Source organism: Oenanthe melanoleuca, chromosome Z (genome assembly GCF_029582105.1).
Source record: "Oenanthe melanoleuca isolate GR-GAL-2019-014 chromosome Z, OMel1.0, whole genome shotgun sequence".
Lineage (NCBI taxonomy): Eukaryota > Metazoa > Chordata > Aves > Passeriformes > Muscicapidae > Oenanthe > Oenanthe melanoleuca.
Window position 1 is genome coordinate 48,103,659 of NC_079362.1, and position 18,118 is coordinate 48,121,776.

The window sequence follows — 18,118 nt, forward strand, 5'->3', positions numbered from 1 at the left end:
CCTTGAGTACCTTAGCTTTGTTCAATCAGGATTTACATGGAAATTTGCTCAATTAACAGTGTCCTTGAAAAGTTGCAGGAACAGTTTTTAGATGAGGATAAGCTGCTGCAAAATTTCCACTGCAAGAGATAATCATCAAAAAGTTGGAGGCTTCTTCCTCTTCAAATATATGTCACCTGAACTGCATTATTTGAGTAAGAAGTTTTTGAAAACAGCAAAGAAAAAAATGCAATTTTTTCAACTCTGTCAAGGGTGAAGATACTAATGTACTGCCAGGCCTACTGTCTAGATGATACTCAGGGGAGAAAATACTAGTAGTCAAACGACCTGAACATTTTGTTTTGTCACCTGGAAATGAATAGACACTGGATGTGGAGACACTTCATGAAATATCACACTCTTCTGTTTGCAGGGCTGGCTTTATGACTGAAGATTACTGTCTTGTATTTTGATATTACATGGCATTACAAGGTTTGCAGAATTACTAGGTGCCTGTTTATAGAAATTGAAGATGATTAAACAGCTTTTCAGAATTTAGAGGAAAATTTGTGGTATGTGTAATTGCAGTATTTTTTCTTGATCCTCTGTCCCAAGCAATATCAGGTGACAACAGGATTTCTTTTTTCCTGTTACTCTCTTAAGGTGAATTTTTGCTAAAAAAAAATGCTATAATTTTATTAGCTATTTTAATCATTACAGACAGTCATGACATTGATGTTGGAGACCACTAGCTGCACTATATCAAATAATATAGGACGTGCATATTTTTTTCTTAGAAGAAGTCTGATGTAAGCAAACCTTTTCACTATTTAAAACTGTTACCTCTAATGCCATGATTGTTCCTTATATTACAGTTTAAAAATGCTTCCCAGTCTAGCTAGTGAAAACAAGAAGATTGGTAGATTGATATTTTAACAGCACCTGTTCTTAACTACCTAAGAAAAGATTTTGCCTTTATTAACTGATATGAGCACGTCTTATGTACAGCTTCCACATTGTGGAAAATAAACATAAAAATGGCATTTTTATATTCCATTAAAAGTTTTGCAAATTAAAGGGAGATTGGGAAGAGGAGCGAGGAAAAGCAAAAAACAGTGTGAAAACTCAGGTGGAAGTAGTATTCTTTGTCTTTATAGTTTCTTGTAATGTATTTACAAGACTACTGATCACGAAATGTGCATGCATGTGTTTTGATAGAGTGTGCTCTAAACTGAAGTTCTCATTTTGCCTTTTGTAGAGAAGCAGCAGCCCTCATATCTCTCTACCAAGAACCACAGCATTTGCAAAAGATAGAGGGGGTGTCTGAGTGTCAAAACTAGCTGACTATACAATGTGGTCTGTTTCTTTACTAGTCCTATTGATTTTTATTTTTTGTAAAGCATATGTAGTTTTGCTGCTTATTTTTTGCTTGATAATAAGAGCAATAATAGTGGCTCAGTGCCTACTTCAGACAACACTAGTATTGCATCCTGTTTTAAAAGCAATGTATAATTATAGGTGTATGCAAATGACTAATGGAAAAACATTATTGGCTCTGAAGTTAAAATTAAAATAAATTTCAAGTTTAATTATTTTTTTTTAAATTAAAACCACTGAAATATAAAGATTGAGCATTGCATCCAACCATAATACATACGGCTTTTGCAACTACTGAAATATATTTGCCCCAGGAGTGGATTTATGGATTTAATCTGGAACTGGGAACGGGAGTACGAGAACTCAGGAACATACTGTGACTGTGGATTTAGATAAAGGGGTAATGTCAGAGAAAGCAAGGAGCCTGCAGAGAAACAGGGCATTATTAGGAAGTTTTGGTGGGGTTAAAATTTGAATTGCTAAAGTACAATGGTTTGCTGTATTACTTCCCAAGACACGGCATAATTCAGTGCTAAAGGCATTAGCCTGGAAGATAATTCTATTATTGCAAAGCCTCTACTTTGCAAACTTAGACAAATCTTCAACTTGTAGAATTTGCTACAGTAGCCTTGTGGAAAAACACTCCATTGATGATGCCTTTTTGGGAAAGAGTACCTCTGCCTGATATAGCTGCTGTAGGAATAAATATAGATGCGAACAGGAATTAACTAGATTTAATGAAATAAAAAACAGAGTGAGTTGGATCTGTGGTTGCTTATGCTTTACTCATCCCTGTGGTATGTATGTGACTCTGGATTGAAGAAGATGCCTATATAACTTTCATATGTTCTTCTGATTGTTCTGCAGTGGATCTATCACAGACTCAGTTTGGTATTAGTGCCTCTTGCAAGATTTCACCCAGAGGTGGAAGTCAGATTTTACTCACAATTCGGCCCACAAGTATTGAAGTCCTAATATGAAATGTCAGTGAAATCAGAGTAATTCCAGGAGCAGAAGTGTCTACCTACATTCATTTTGTTTGATTGTTTGGCAAATCCCAGCTTGGCTGCTAAAAATAATTTCTGTAGCACAGAACAGCAAAATTTTTACTGATATATCTGTGTCTTTACAGCTAAATTTGTCAGTTTTTCTGAGGCCATGTAGAGTAACAAGTTCCATGCATTACAGATGCTACCATGTTTTGTTAGGCTCCTATACTATGGCCAATTTTTATTATTTGGGTCTCAAAGAGCTATGAGTATAAAATAAAATTTAGCTTCTAGGTGCTAGAAGATAACAGTGTGAGAAGCAAGAATGGCAGAAAAGGCATCTAAAGATTATATTTCAAGGCCTTACCAGAGACAAAATCTTGGATCCTTTTTGCTGTTACTAGAATAAATCAGGAAATACTCCAGGCTAAACTTGCACTTGTTAGGCTGAATATTGTGAGAGTCTGGACCAAGAATGAATGTCTGAGATAATTGCAAATTGCTTTTGATTTTCTGTATATAAAGAAGTTGTCTACTTCCCAGGACAGAATCACCCATATGAAAACGTTGAAGGGGAACAAGGTTTGAAAAGAGAAGTTGCATGTTGGAGATAGGCAGACAAGAGGAGTCCATGTTATTTATTTTGAAGCTCTTTGAAAGTTTGTGCTAAGAAACATAAGAGTGGAAGGTTGCTTTGATTCTTTTATGTATTGGTGCTTTATACATGCCTTTCTAGCCAGGAGTGTCGGTGTCCTGGGGGGCATTAGAAGGACCATTGCTAGCAGGTGGAGGGAGGTGATCCTTCCCCTCTACTCACTCCTGGTGAGGCCACATCCAGAGTTCTGTGTCCAGTTCGGGGCTCCATAGTACAAGAGAGACATGGAGCTGCTGGAGCAAAGGTCTACAGAGATGATGAGGGGTTTTGAGCATCTCTTTTGTGAGGAGAGGCTTAGGGAAATGGTTATGTTTAGCCTGAAGAATAGATGACTGAGAGGTAATCCTATCAATGTTTGTAAGTAACTGAAAGGAAAGTACAAAGATGAACCAGGTTCTTCTCAGTGTGCCAAGCAAAAGGACAAGAGGTTGCAAGAAGAAAAACTCATGCACAGGAAGTTCCATCTGAACATGAAGAAGAACTGCTTTAGTGTGGAGGTAACTGTGCCCTGCAGCAGATTGCCCAGGAAGGTTGTGGAGTCTCCCTCACTGGGGATATTCAAGGACTGTCTGGATGCAATCCTGTGCAATGTGTTTTCAGTGGACCCTGCTTGAGCAGAGAGGTTGGACATGGTGATCCCACTGCAGTCTCTTTCAACCCTACCTATTTTGTGATCTATGTATAAGTAATAAAAAGCAATAAAGTGTAGAATCTTCCTATACTCCCCAGACATTAGAGATTAAATACCTTTCCTTTTACTGTCCATCCATTTCACGTTAAAGCCACCTAAATCTGTTTCTTAGGTCTTGTCAGTGGTGGATATCAAACATTTTCCCTACTTGTAGGACGAGAGTTCTAGTGTATGTACACCAGTCTAGTCACATACTGGTCTATAAATTGTTCAGGAGGGAGGAAATAGTTGTCACTTTCTAGTAGAGAAACCAGCAGCAATTCTATTCAGTTAATTTTCAGGAATCCCGCTTTTCATTTTGGAAAAAAAAATCATTGTTATTTATTTATAAAGTTTTATCAAGACCATGAGGTTATCAAGAAGCCTTAGCTTCAGCTGTTGCTAAGGTATGTGAGTAGAGCACAGACGTGTGCAGGTTTTAAGTAAGGATGTAGAGCACAATATGTGTACTCTAATGTTGCTCCAGTTTGCTCTGTTTTCCTTGCTGTCTGGAAAACAGAGAGAAAAACTACAGCAGGACGTTTATGCAGAAGGCAGTTTGTCTTGACACACAATTTTCTCTTATTCTTGATGATTACATTGATACTCTGCATTACAAAAATATGACAAACAGTATGTAAGCCTGAAAGAAGTAACATTTCTGTGGGAAGTGCCTAGGGTGGTTGTTCCTTTTGAATTATTAGAAGCTCATCAATTCAATGTCAATCATTCACTGCTGCATAAAATGAAATTGAAAAAAACCCTAAATATTTACTGTACAGAGTTTCCCTGTCCAGTGATATGCATAGACATTGAGGTAATTGTGAGAGATTTTTATGAGACTCTCAGAAGTGCACAACATTTCCACATTAAAATAAAAAAGAACATCAAAACTAGGCAAAAGCAACCAACCAAACAAAAAAGACCCCTAAACAATTCCAAATCAGAGATGATAAATCTGAGGTGTTACAGTTTTTGTTTCTGCTGCTGCATTGAATAGATTCAATGGTAATAGAAGCTCATTTCTTTATTTTCACTTTACCTGGTAGTACTGAAATGAGAAGGAGCTATTTGGAAGTCATCTGTCATCTGGGACAGCTATCTTAGGGGGCACAGGTATTAGACAAATGGAGTGGCACGGCCATAGTGTTGGAAAATGTGCAGTGGGATGTCTCTCATTTCTAGACAAATGGGAGGAAGGACTGTACATATTCTGGATATTATCTGCACAGTAGGAGAAATTTGCTGTGTTCCAGCTGGAACTGTATAAACGATGTATACCAGTGTTTATCTGAAACTGTTTGCTGTATAGTCACAGTGATTAATGCCAGGTGGTTGCTAGTAAGACAGGCCTTTGAAAGTGGAATGAAGAGAAATAAGGGAACTAAGAAAATACCTGTGCATGAGCTCAATGCACTGGAAGGACATTTATCTCAATCATACATTGCATGATAAGACTTCTGAAGAGCCAAAGGAGTATCATTCCCCAAACTTCCTAAACTTCCAGTGGTCATGCTATGTGTAGCACCTTGTGACCAGAGCTAGCATTTTCATTACAGTCCTATTTTTGTTAAGCCTCTTTTTGAAGAGGAACACTGTTGATCCACCTGAGAAAATGCTACTTTAACAGTTCATGTTGTAAAGCCTCTCCTGGGTAGCTGTGCAGGGAGGATTAAGAAATGAAACACAGCTGCTTGAAAATCACACAATAGGATTTTGTGAAATTGTGAAACAAAAGGAGAGGTAGCCAGTACAACTTCAGCTTAAAAATACCCTTACAGACAGTTGCAGAATGGCATGCAGATTTCTTGGAATGGCTTATGAAATACTACAGAATTAGAAATATTTATCTGTAATGTTATAAACTATTCTTAAATATTTTCCTTAGATATGCAAATATTATTTTTGGCAAATAAATGTTAACCTTCCATGCAGTACAGTTTTAAATACTTAATGACTTACTGATCTTTTAAAAGATGAGGTGATGACATTTGACTAGTAGCTAGAAAAGGATAAAAAGGAATAATGAAATACATGTCTCGTAGCCGACTTCAAAGATACTATATTTTTAAATTCTGTTAATGGCAAGCATGTACATGGTAGTGGTTAGAAAGTACTACACCTTACAAATTTTGTAACAGTCAGTAAATGCAAGAGTCTATCACTCTAAATACATGATGCAGGGTATTAGTTCAGCATTTTAGGTATATGCACTTGAGTGTGCTGATTTAACAGGTATCTGTTGTTGACTTTGTGTAGTTCTTTAAAAAACTATGTTGTAGTAATTTAAGAGATATATAAAAATGATTGAAAAACTGCTGTAAGTATTTTAACAAGTTTCTGGCAAGTGCCTCACCTAGTTTATTTTATGGCTAATACTTCTTTAATGTTTCCACTCGTGTTTCTATATGCGAAATGTATCAAATAATTTTTTTTCAATCTGAGAATCTTTTGGTTACTTTTTTCCCTTAGTTTGAATTTTACAGATTTTCCCTTCTCTTACATACCATTGTGTTATAGATAACCTACTACAGCCATGAATTTAAAGCTATACATTAGAAAGCTTCTTGCAGCAAGTAGAGATGTTGCTTTAGAAAAATAATAAAACAGCAGTCCCAGATTTCTTGATTATCATTGTAAATTCGTGTTGTCAGAACTTTCAAAGATTAATTACTTTGGAAAATCAAGAGCAGTCTGATGTAAGATCTTTAAAGATGTCATAAGAAGGTATTCATAGATACCAGATTTTTTTGAGAAATCTGTCCTAACTTTTTCACTACATTTTTTTAACTGGTGAAATTTAATTCAGCTTTTTGTCATCCTACATATTCTTTCAAGATGACTGATTATTCAGTTGTATTTGCTAGATCAACATACATGGGGAAGGTCTTCCTGCTGCCCACTACCACCTGTCATGTCTTTGCAAAGGTTTATTTTGCTTACTTCTAGCTCTCCGTGAATTTCACCTCACTGAATTTCATCCAGCCAAGTTTCTGTTTTACCTAAAATGCTGTAAAATTACCCAGTAGTGTTTCACATACTTGTGCATAGGATTAATTTTATTTTATGAAATATTGACAGTAGAAGAAAATAATTTATGTCATACCTTTTTATGGAATATGATGTTCCTAAGAGACGTCTTCAAATCAGTAATACAGCATGTAATATTACATGCAGCAATATTATATTAATAATATATTTATATTATTATTATATTATCTTAATAATTTATATATTAATAATATAATATTATAGCAGTAATGTTCCATGTATTTATATCCATGAAAGAAAACAACCTTATGGATGATAGTTCATAAAAAAATGTTTCACAGTTGTGATCTAAGAAGAGAAACTGAAATAAACTGTACAAAAGCAGAGCAGCTCTGTTTAGCTTGAAAGAATTCTTCATTGACAGTTTTGGCTAAGAATGTACACCTGTTAAATACTTTCAGACAACAGCTAAGTGTCTAATTTTAGCATGACCCCCATTTAAGTATTCCCATTCTGCTATCTAATGGCATATAGGCATTTTTCATAGCCACAGTGAGTATATTCTGGCTGCTTGTAAAATGCAAATTAAGCCACATAGAGCAGATAAATTTTAAAACACATTTGTTTTATACTTTTCCCCCCCCACTCATTGATACCTATGATGATTCAGTCATTTTTTATAGATAGTCATTCTTACATCATCAGAAATCTGTCAGAAGCAAATGATAGTAAGAAAATGAATAAGGAATAGCAGGGGGAGGAGTATTATTTCTCCTACCAACAGAATCAAAATTAGGTGATGTAGGATCAGAACTAAAACATGAAATATCCTAGCACAAGAGCCATGACCTGCTATAGACAATAAGCATTTTGTTTGCGCTCTTTAAAGACACAGATAGAAACAACGTACGGATATGATACCAAAAATTATCTTTACAAGAAATGGTGGAGCATTACTATGTGTAAAACTGTTAGCTGTTCTGAACAAGCAAAGTGTGGTGGAAGGAACGGTGTATTTCTATGCTTTAATTTTGATACTTCATAGTGCTATATGTCTGTTTTTTATACATACAAAATTTGATTTATTTTCTGCCTGAATGTAACATAATCCAAATAAAGCTGTCATTCAAATTTGCATTCTGATTCTTTTTGTCTACTTAGAAAATGGTGGGCCATTTGTGTTTTTTAATGAGTTAAAAGAAAAAGTGCAAAATATTTTTCATAAACCAAGAATTCTTAGAATACACTTTTCTTGTGTTTAGACATTATGCATGGATTTAAGGCCTTTGGCCTTGTTTAGAGTGCTGTTGGCTCAGTATAGAGTGTTGAGATTGTGCAGGTCTTCATTGCTTAGTGGCCTAAACTCTCAAGTGAAGCCAATGGAATAATGAAATCCAATGCAGTTAATCAAATGCCTGTTTTCGTGTAATCTGTGGCCTCAATTTTATATATCAGTATGTCCACTCACTTAACAGACTCTTGTGATATTAATTAGCAATGTAGTTTTTGAAGTTGTACAACACAAAAGTAAAATGGACAAAAGAATTCTAAGGATTTTTTCTCATTCATTATTTTATATTGATTTTAAAAATGTAATTGTAGGGATTTTCTGTTTAAGGAGATGGTATGGTGATTAGTTTCTCAACCTCTGACAGTGTCATTGTATCTGTAAGGAACCCAGTGGTTGTAGCCACTTGATAGTTTCAATTTAATTGTTATCACAGCAGATCTTCATTTGAGATGTCTAATGTAGCATAAGAAAACGAAGGCAATTACTAGAAAAAGGCATATATTAATAAAGTAGGCTTGTCTTCATTTTTCCATGCTAGCCATCTCTGTGAACACTCGTGTCTTACCAAGTGTACATTAGGGTGACAGAAATGTTTGCTGAAATGCAGGATGTTTTTGGAACTAGTGTACTGAGCTGACAGTAAAATTAAATACATTTTAATATAATAAGTGCTAATCTTCAAATACAGAAGATGCTCAGTAAGAATGCTTTGACACATATATCTGAAAAAGTAATTTAGAAATTAGAGAAAGCTTCTGTAATGCTTCAGCTTGCTTAGCCTGGTAACAGGTCATAAAATGGTGTCTATTACTGTAATTCCTAAGTTTTCAAGGATTGGACATAGGAAGCAAAAACTAAAATGAAAAACACATACTAAGGTATTCAAAATATTTTTGGCAAACATACAGACATTAAAAAGAAGATGAAATTCAACAGACCTTGACAAAACAAAAATATTCTGTTTATTAGGACCAGAAATGAAACAGTTCTGAAGCAGTGACTTTCAGCTGATTCCACAAAGGAAAAGAGGCTTTGCTACCTTAGTGTGGCAGGAGGCTGAAAGAACTGTGATTAAGTATCTCCTCTGGGAGGAGAGACTTACGAATGCTCTAAGGCTTAGACAGGATACAAAATCCTGGTATAATATATATATCTTCAGTACTTGCTTTAAATTAGTGTAAAGTGCTACACCTGTCTTATTAGTGTTCTGTTTAACTTCATAGCAAGGTGCAGTAAGTAGCATCTTGCTACTAGCTCAGTAGCAAGTGAAATTTCTTCACTTGCAGTTGAATAAAACATGCAAAATTGTGTCTTATGTCCATAGTGATTTAAACTTTCTATTGAAATTATTTACTGTTATAAAGAATCTGTGTAAGATGTTAGATAGTAATAGTAGAATTTTAGCATTTTTATATATATTGAATGCATCTTGTGACCTACAATGTCAGTGTGTGCTTAATATGACAACAGCAAAACAGAATAATGAGGCAATTCTTCAAGTGGAAACACTTCAGCAAACTTCTCGGTCAAATAGAGTCAGAAAGCACTGATTAGAGCCAGGTTTTTCATTAGGGCATTCAGTGCACCTAAATCTTGGCTTGTGACACTGGTCTTTTGTAACATTTATGTATTTCAGAGTATATCTCCGTATAGGAGAGTGCACCATTTTGTATCTGCCAGTTTCCTGATGATACAAAAATGGGAGGTGCTGTTGACTCTTGCAGCTTGGCCTTGCAGGCTTTTCTATAGTGATTAAAACTAGACAAAAATTAATGAGACAAAATTTATGTTCAAATGCCAAATTCTTCACCTAGAGCACAAGATCACATTGTGGGAGGAGTGACTGAATAGCAGCTTTTCAGAATAGGATCTGGTTCTGTTGGTTAATGTTAAGCTCAATGTTGAGTCAACCCTGCATCCTGGGGTACATCAGACACAGCATCACCAGCCAGTCCAGAGAGGTGATTGTCCCTGTTCAGCATTAGTGTGGGCTCACCCTGAGTGCTGGGTGCGGTGCTGTGCCCCACAGTTTATAAAAGATACAAAGGTCCTGAATGCCTTCAGAGCAGGGCAGCAAAGCTGGGGAAAGGACTTGAAGCCATGTCCTCTGGGGAGCATCTAAGGACTTTGGGCTGCCATAGTTCAAAGAAACGGAGGCTAAGTTCTTACTGCTCTCTGCAGCTTTGCAAGATGAGGAACCAAGAAGGAGGTGCTGGTGCATCAATAATATCTAGTGAAAAGATGCATGGGAACGGTTCTGAGTGGCATCAAGGGAGATGCAGGCTGAACCTGAACCTCAGAAAGTATTTTTTTAGTGAGACAGTAGCACAGGCTTCCTAGAGGGGTGCCCAGAGCCTGTCAGTGTTTATGAGGCATTTGGATAATGCTGTTAATATTTGCTTTAGCTTTTGTTCAGCCCTGAAGTGGTTGGGCAGTTGGATTGTTGGCGATCACTTACAAATGAAATATTATATTCTCCATTATCCTATTTACATATTATATTATATATAATATTAAATTATAATAAATATTATTTATTTGACACTAATTAGAACAAAGAGCATTTAAAGAAGAATGCTGAAAATTTTAGCTTCACAAATCACTTGGTTTTTAATCAGCACAATTTCTTCTTCTGAACATAAAATCATCTTGTTCTTTCTATGATCATTCATATTCCCATGTCTATACTCATTCATTTATTTTTCAAAAAAAAATTGTATTAGAACATTATAGCCATATTTTTGTAGCCTAACTTGACTAAGCACTGTTCTTCATTACAGTGAATATACTTTTAAAGAAATCAATTTTTTATGAATACTGCTATGAATGACAGTTTAAAAAGTAAATTTTTTAAAATAACTGGAAATTCAGTGTGCCTGGCTTAGTACCTAGCTCAAAAGCTCATCTTAGCTCCCATATATTCCATTGTTTTACCTGTTGCTCTGCCATGTTTTCACTAGGCCTGTAATTTATTTTCATAAAATATATCGTCTTAAATGGCGTTATCAGCCTAGCTGCTAAGATAAACAAATCTGTATAGACAACCTCTATCGTAATGTTCACACAGAGATTTATTTGGGTTTTGGCTGTATAGATAAGGAAGTAGGCTATCTGGGAAACCCTCTTCATTATACCTGCAGCAAAATGACTTTCAAAGAAAGCGAATTGAGAGGCTGAAAAGTTGCCAGGTTTTTTTTTTTTTTTTCTTGCAAAAAGCTACTGTCACTTGGAACTTGATTTATGGCAAGGAGATGAAGCCAAGTGCAGAAAAGCCATTAGTAAGCCTCAAAGCAATCATTTTTTGTTGTGCTGTGTTACATATAGCAGACAGAGGTTTGAATTGAGAATGTGTTCAAGTCAGTGACAAAAAGGTCTTGTTTGCTGGACTACAGATCAGTCAAAACTTGAGTTTGGTCATTAGTTGTAAAATGTCAAAGTTACAGAATGCAAGCAGAAAAACTTCTAATTTAATTAACATTTTTCAAACTTGGAAACCTAAATTTAATCTTACTGGTTCCTGTCATGGTACTGAGTGCTTCTTTTTTCTAAGGATACCTACATCATCAGATGTATGATACTTACATATATCAAAAAACTGTTTGTCCGGGTGTATTGTGCTTAAGTCCTGAAACAGAAGGGTGAAGAGAGAGTGACGTTTGTTGTTCAATGGGTTGTCTAAACTTAGATGACTGTGTAAGCAGATATTCTTAAATATGGCCTCATTTTCACATGAATGTACCATTCTGGAAGTACCATTTGTTTCCAGCAAGGTCCCCTAGGATCTTTAGAGTTCCAGAATCTACATGGTTTTGGCACTTACACTGGCTGATGACTCATGAGAGATGATTTTAAAAAATAGATTATTTTTCAAAGTAAATTATATGTACATTTGAAACAGCTCCCCTTATGAAAAGGTAAGAAGCTATGCATGTGGTCTGTTTCACAGTTTCTTTCTTATGAGTGAGTCAAATAAATAAGGTATTTCAGGTATTTATCATAGCTGATTTATTCATAGAATCAGAGAATATGCTGAGTTGAACAATTCAGGATCACAGGCCCTGCACAGGACAGCCCTGAGAGTCACACCGTGTGCCTGAGAGCACTTTTTGAACTCTCTCAGGCTTTGTGCTGCACCCAGTTCCCTGGGCAGCCTGTTCCAGTGCCCAACCACCCTCTGCATGAAAATATCCACCCTAAGCTGCTTCTGACACAGCTCCAGGATATTCCCCCTGGTCCTGTCACCGGTCACCACAGAGAAGAGATCAGTGCCTGCCCCTCTTCATCCCCTCATGAGGAAGTTGCAGACTTCAATGAGGTCTCAGCTGTGAGGTCTCAGCTACCCTTATAGTGCTTCCTCTCCAGACCTTTTACCATCCTTGTGGTCCTCCTTTGGCCACTCTGATAGCTTTAAAATTTTCTTATGTTGTGTTGCCCAGACCAGCCCCCAGCACTGGAGGTGAGGCTGCCCCAGCTCAGAGCAGAGCAGGACAATCCTCTCCCTTGCCCAGCTGTGATGCTGTGCCTGATAAACCCCAGGACAGGGTTGGCTCTCCTGGCTGCCAGCCTGATTCAGATTCCACTTTGTGTTGATGGGGATATCCAGCTCCCTTTCCACAGTGCCTCTCTCCAGCCTCTCATTCCCCAATCTGTCTGTACATCCAGGGTTGTCCCGTCTCAGATGCAGAATCTGTGACTTTCCCGTTTTCAACGTCATATGGTTGGTGATTGTTCATCTCTCTCATTTGTAGTGATCTTTCTGCAGGGCCTCTCTGCCTTCAAGGGAGTCAACAGCTGCTCTCAATTTAGTGGTGTTGGCAAACTTACTTAGTATTCTTTCCAGTCCTGCATCTGATCCTGTTTTGGTTTTTACCTTTTTGCTTTTATATGTTTTCTCTATTCTTTACACATATATTTGTAGCTTTGTAACTTCTTATTGTAGCCTAACTAATTTCAACATTTTCCTAGGCATAAAGACAAAACATATTACAAAGCCCCTATCCTGTCCAGGTTCTCTTTAGAAGCCAAGGCCAAAAACCAGCTCTTCAGATGCATTTTTGTCTTCAAGGTTCAGTCCCATCTAAGGGGGGAGAATTTAGAAGGGGCTTGGACTAGGTGGGGGTTGCATCACCACTTCTGCTCCTAATTGGTGCTTTTTTGTCAAGTAAGCTAATTCACCAAACTTATAAAACTTTATGTGCTTCTGTGGGAAGTTAGCTTTTGTGGACATAGCTGCCTCTGGAGGCCTTCAATAAAAAAAATCACTTTTATATTAATTCCTATACTAATGTTATCTCAAAAGTGTGTTGTTTCATTTCTCGGTTGAAAAAGACCTCACATCCAAGTAATTTATGAAAATGTTGAAGAACTAGGCTAAGGATGGAGCCCTGTGGAACTCCACTAATGACAGGGCCCCAGTCTGATGTCACCCCATTCACTGTAACCCCTCGTGCCTGACCCATGAGCCTCTTGCTCACCCATCCCATGATGTGTGTATCCAGCTGTGGGATGGACATTTTGTCCAGGAGGATCCTGTGAGAGACAGAATCAAAAGCTTAAAAAGGTTACATCAATGGGCTTTCCTAGATTAACTTAGGTGTGCTACCCTGTCGTAGAAGATCAGATTTGACAAGCAGGACTTCCCCTCATGAAGCCATACTGGCTATGACTGATGACTTTGTTGACCTCGAGGTGTTTTTCACTACCTCCCAGAATAATCTTCTCCATGCTTTAACTGGAAAGAGAAGTGAGATTGTCAGGTCCATAGTTTCTTTCTGTGTGAGGGCATCCCTCCATTGAAAATCAAGACAATATTCCCTGGTTTCCAGTCAACTGAGACCTCTCCAGAATTCCAAGACTACTCAAAAATCATTGAGATTTGTGATGACATCAGCTAACTCTTTGACTTTTGAATTAATCCCATCAGGACCTGTAGATTTATAGGGATCCAGCTCAAGCAGCAGATCCCACACAAGTTCAGGGTCAACTGGGATTTTATCATTCTTGGAATCATGGTCTTCCAGTTTACAGGATATTAAAGATGAAGGCAAGGAATGCATTAAGCACCTTGGACTTGTGCATGTCTGTGATTGTAAGGTGACTGCCCTTATCCTGTAATGAAGCAGTGTTATTCTAATCTGCTTTTTTGTCATTAACATGTTTGAAAAAAACCTTTTTTTTTTTTGCTCTCACTATTCTGTCCACTTTCAACTCCAGTTGACTTTTGGTTGTACCATTTTTTTTTCCCTGCAGCGGTGAACAGCATTTCTGCATTCTTCCTATGTCGCCTGACCTTGCTTCCACTGGGCACACACCTTCTTTTTTCTCCTTATTTCCAAAACATCCATGTTCAGCCAGGCTGGCCTTCTACCTCACCTGCTAGGCTTTCATTATTTGGGAATTGCTTGCTTCTGTGTCCTTAGGTGGTGATGGTTAAAAAGTGACCAGCACTGACAGACCCCAGCACCTGCAAAAAGGTTTTTCCCAGGTGACTTTACTCACTAATTCCCTGAGCCTCTAGAAGTCTGCATTTCTTGTGTTCAGGGTTGAGGTTTTGCTGGCACTTTTCCTCCTGTAAACAAAGATTTTCAACTTGATGACTTTGTGGTCACTGTTGTCACGCAGCAGATCATGGGGGCATCTTTCTGAGCCAGCTCCCTTAGGACTTATTCCATAAAGTTGTCATCCAGATTTTTGAGGAATCTTCTGGTCTAGCTGTGTGATACTCCCATTTGATTTCTGGCTAGTTGAATTCCCCCAGAACGACAAGGGCAGTTGGCCTGGAAGTATTCCTTAGTACCTCAAAGAAGTGATTCATTGTCAACATCATCCTGGCTAGGAGGGCTGTTGCAGACTCCTGAGATGACTCCTGTGAATTATTTTTTCCCCTTGATTCTTACCCAGAGGCTCTCAATTGGCCATTGCTGGCCATGAGCTCCGTACGTTTCACTCCACAATGTACAGTGCCACACCTCTGCCTCTTCTTGCTGCCTGTCCCTCCTGAAGAGCCTGTAACCATCCAGCAGGGCACTCCAGTCACAGGTCTCATCCCACCACTTTTCACTTACACCGGTGGTGTCATATCTCTGGGGCTGGGTCTAACTCATCTTGTTTGTTCCTCATGCTGCATGCATTAGTGTAGAAATATCTCAGCTGTGCTGCATTGTACCTAACATCTCCTGAAGCTGCTGCAAGGATCCCATTAGTGCTTGTTCCCGTAAGTTTTGTCACACCATCCCAATGTTTGTCACTGACAGGGCTGATTTGGTCTCTTACCAAGGTAGTTTAAATCTCTATCAACATAGTGTGCTACTCCTCTCTAGTGGAGTTCTAGTTCCTTTTCCCCTCTGAGAAGGGTGCATCCCATCCACTGTCAGTACACCAGAATAGATGATCTCATGGTCAAAAATCCCAGGAGTATCCCAAAATTTTTCTGATTCCACAAGCCTCAGCGTTGACCTGATGTATCTGCCTATTCCTATCAATATTATTCCTTGTTACCAGAAGGATCAAGGAGCTCACTAGCTGTGCTCCTCATCCTTCAACCAATCATCCAATTAGCTAGACAGATGGGCAGAGAAAACAGCATGAAGTGCAGCAAGGCCAAGTGCTGACACTTGTCCACAACAACCTCAGGCAGCATTACAGGCTTGGGGCAGAGTGACTAAAGAGTTGCCCTGGCAGGAAAGGACCTGGGGAAGAGGAGGCTCAGGGGGAGTCTTAACACTGGGAGTGCTACAAGTCCCTGAGAGGAGTGTGTAGTCAGCTGAGGGTTGGCCTCTTCTTGGGCAGTCAGCAATAGGACCAGAGAGCAGTCAAGCTGTGCCCAAGGTGGTTAAGGTTGGACATGGGATAGAAATTCTTCACAGAAAGGGTGATTAGATCTTAGAGTGGGCACCATTCCTGGAGGAAGGAATGGATGTAGCAGTTGGTGCTGTGGTCTGGTTGACATGGAGGTGTTTGGTCACAGGTTGGACATGATCTCAGACCTAGCTGATTCTGTGATTCTATACATGCAAATAACCTTCTTCCAGCCTGCATTTTCAACGCACCCTTGCCTAATTACCTTTTGGGGTGCTGAGTCTGTCTTCCTCACTACATTAATTGACTGCAACTGATTTTATCATATGAGAAAAGGAGAAGGGTGCAGTAGGACATCAGTTGTTAGGATTAGATTTTTAGGTTAAAAATGCAAAGAAGATAAAGCAGGTAACCTCATGCATGGGTTTATTGCAGTTTTGTATTAGAGGGCAGAGCAGTAGTAAAGGTAGAGGCTGAACTTAACTAGGAATAGGTTAGCTTTCATCTTCGGCTACTGATGTACGCTGTTTTATACTCTGATGTCTGAAAGATCTCTAATTCTACTTTACAGATGAGTCATCATGATTGGTCTGTTTTTCTTTTAGGTGAACTAGAAGCAGGAAGAAGAGTTTAGACAAGAATCCACAAATAAATTGTTTTCAGTAGGTCTAAATTTATTATATTTAATTTAATTCTGTTTGTAGGAGGGAAACACATACATTCTCTCAGTAGCATAGTTACATCCAGGTGCTCAGAAAATATAAATGTATCTATTTGAAATAATAAACTAAGTTCAAAAAGAAGTTGACTGTTTTAATGATTGAGGATTTTTGATGTTTAATCTTTTAGGACTTCAGTTTTCTGTTTTTTTTTTTTTTTTCCTCTTCATTAATAAATACTTATATATTTTGAAGAAATATTGGTCAAATCTTAAATGCTTTCATATTTTGAAATGCCACCAGAACAGTATTTAAAAGCTACATATTATTAATTTGGATTATGGTAAATTATACTTACTTTTTAACTAAACGTTACTATTATTTTTCCCCAGTTTCATAATTATATCAAGCATATTGATTACTCTCAGGATTTACCATCTTTTTAAAACAAGTGAAAGAAATGGTCATATTTCATTAAAGAAAGTGGTGTACTAAATCTGTTAGGAACTCTTAAAACTGATGCACATATCATGAAGTTCTGGATACAGTCATTAAATCCAGTGTTTGAGCAGTAGGTAGCACTAATAGTGGAATTCAGAGTCAACTAAAATGGTGCAAAGTTTAGATAGTGTTTTGAGTGATCAATTTTTAATTTTGTGTTCCAGAAATATGAAAATTTATGTAATTTTCTATATCTAGACCCATGTTATTAAAAGGAAAAAACCTGAAATATGGAGCAGGAAGCTGGATGTTCTCTGCTAAAGGCACAGCTAGTGTTTTATTTTGCTTTTCCAAATATTGGTAGAAATTTATACAGTCTCAATTTTGCCTTGGTGACTGTTGATACTTCACATATTAAAAAGGATCTTCTGATTACACTTCAACAATTGCAGTTATAGTTCAAGGCTCCTCACGATAAGAAAATTCTGTAGTGTAAGAGCATTTTAATCATGAATTGTGAAAAACAGATAGAAATTCAAAATTTGTGTAACTTCGGCATTTCTAAATGTTTCAAATATAGAGGAAAAATTAAATTACTGAAAATAGTAATGTCCATGGTTATTTTTTTACAGGTGTATAGCTATTCCTGACTGTTCTTACCTCTGTATGATTTACTTTCTTTCTCCTGGACAATACTTTGTTTTTTCCTTTAGAAGTGACTAGTTCTCTTGTACAGCAAAGTAATAGCACTCTGTTTGGACAGACTATGAAGCTAGTGCAGCAAGCACCAGCCTCCTTCTGTGAGAGAGTGACTTTGTCACAGCTCTTCTGTCCGCATGTCTGTCCACATCCATCTGCCCCAGTGACAAAAAGCTCCTTTCCTTCCTTTGCAGGATTTATTAAGGCAAGGAGTGAATGTCAGGTTTTTTACTCAAATTTTTATATTGGTAGACTGGCAAGGAAACTAAGGTTAATTTTACTAAGGCAGACCTAAAAAGGACATTGACAGCAACATACATACTTGCTCTATTTTAAACAAGGGATCAAATCAATTTTTTATTTTCATCTTCGTCACCTGATGGAGAATGTTGTCAGGATTATTAGCAAGATAATCATGTGCCTTTTACTAGGCAAGAAGTTAAAAAGACAAAGCTGTTGTGGTAGTGCATTCCTTCAGTTAGCTCACCTAGATTGCACAAACCATTTCTATCCCAGCCACTTGCGTTTTGTTCTTAATAATGAATTTTGGAAAGGTTGCAACTTAACTTT

The 18,118-nt window shown here is 37.6% G+C and overlaps 1 protein-coding gene across 2 annotated transcripts in view; it reads left to right on the plus strand.

Annotated features, from left to right (window-relative positions):
- The window catches only part of PTPRD (protein tyrosine phosphatase receptor type D), a 354,920-nt gene that overhangs the window by 140,908 nt on the left and 195,894 nt on the right, over nucleotides 1–18,118 (plus strand). The gene's annotated exons all lie outside the window — the stretch shown is intronic.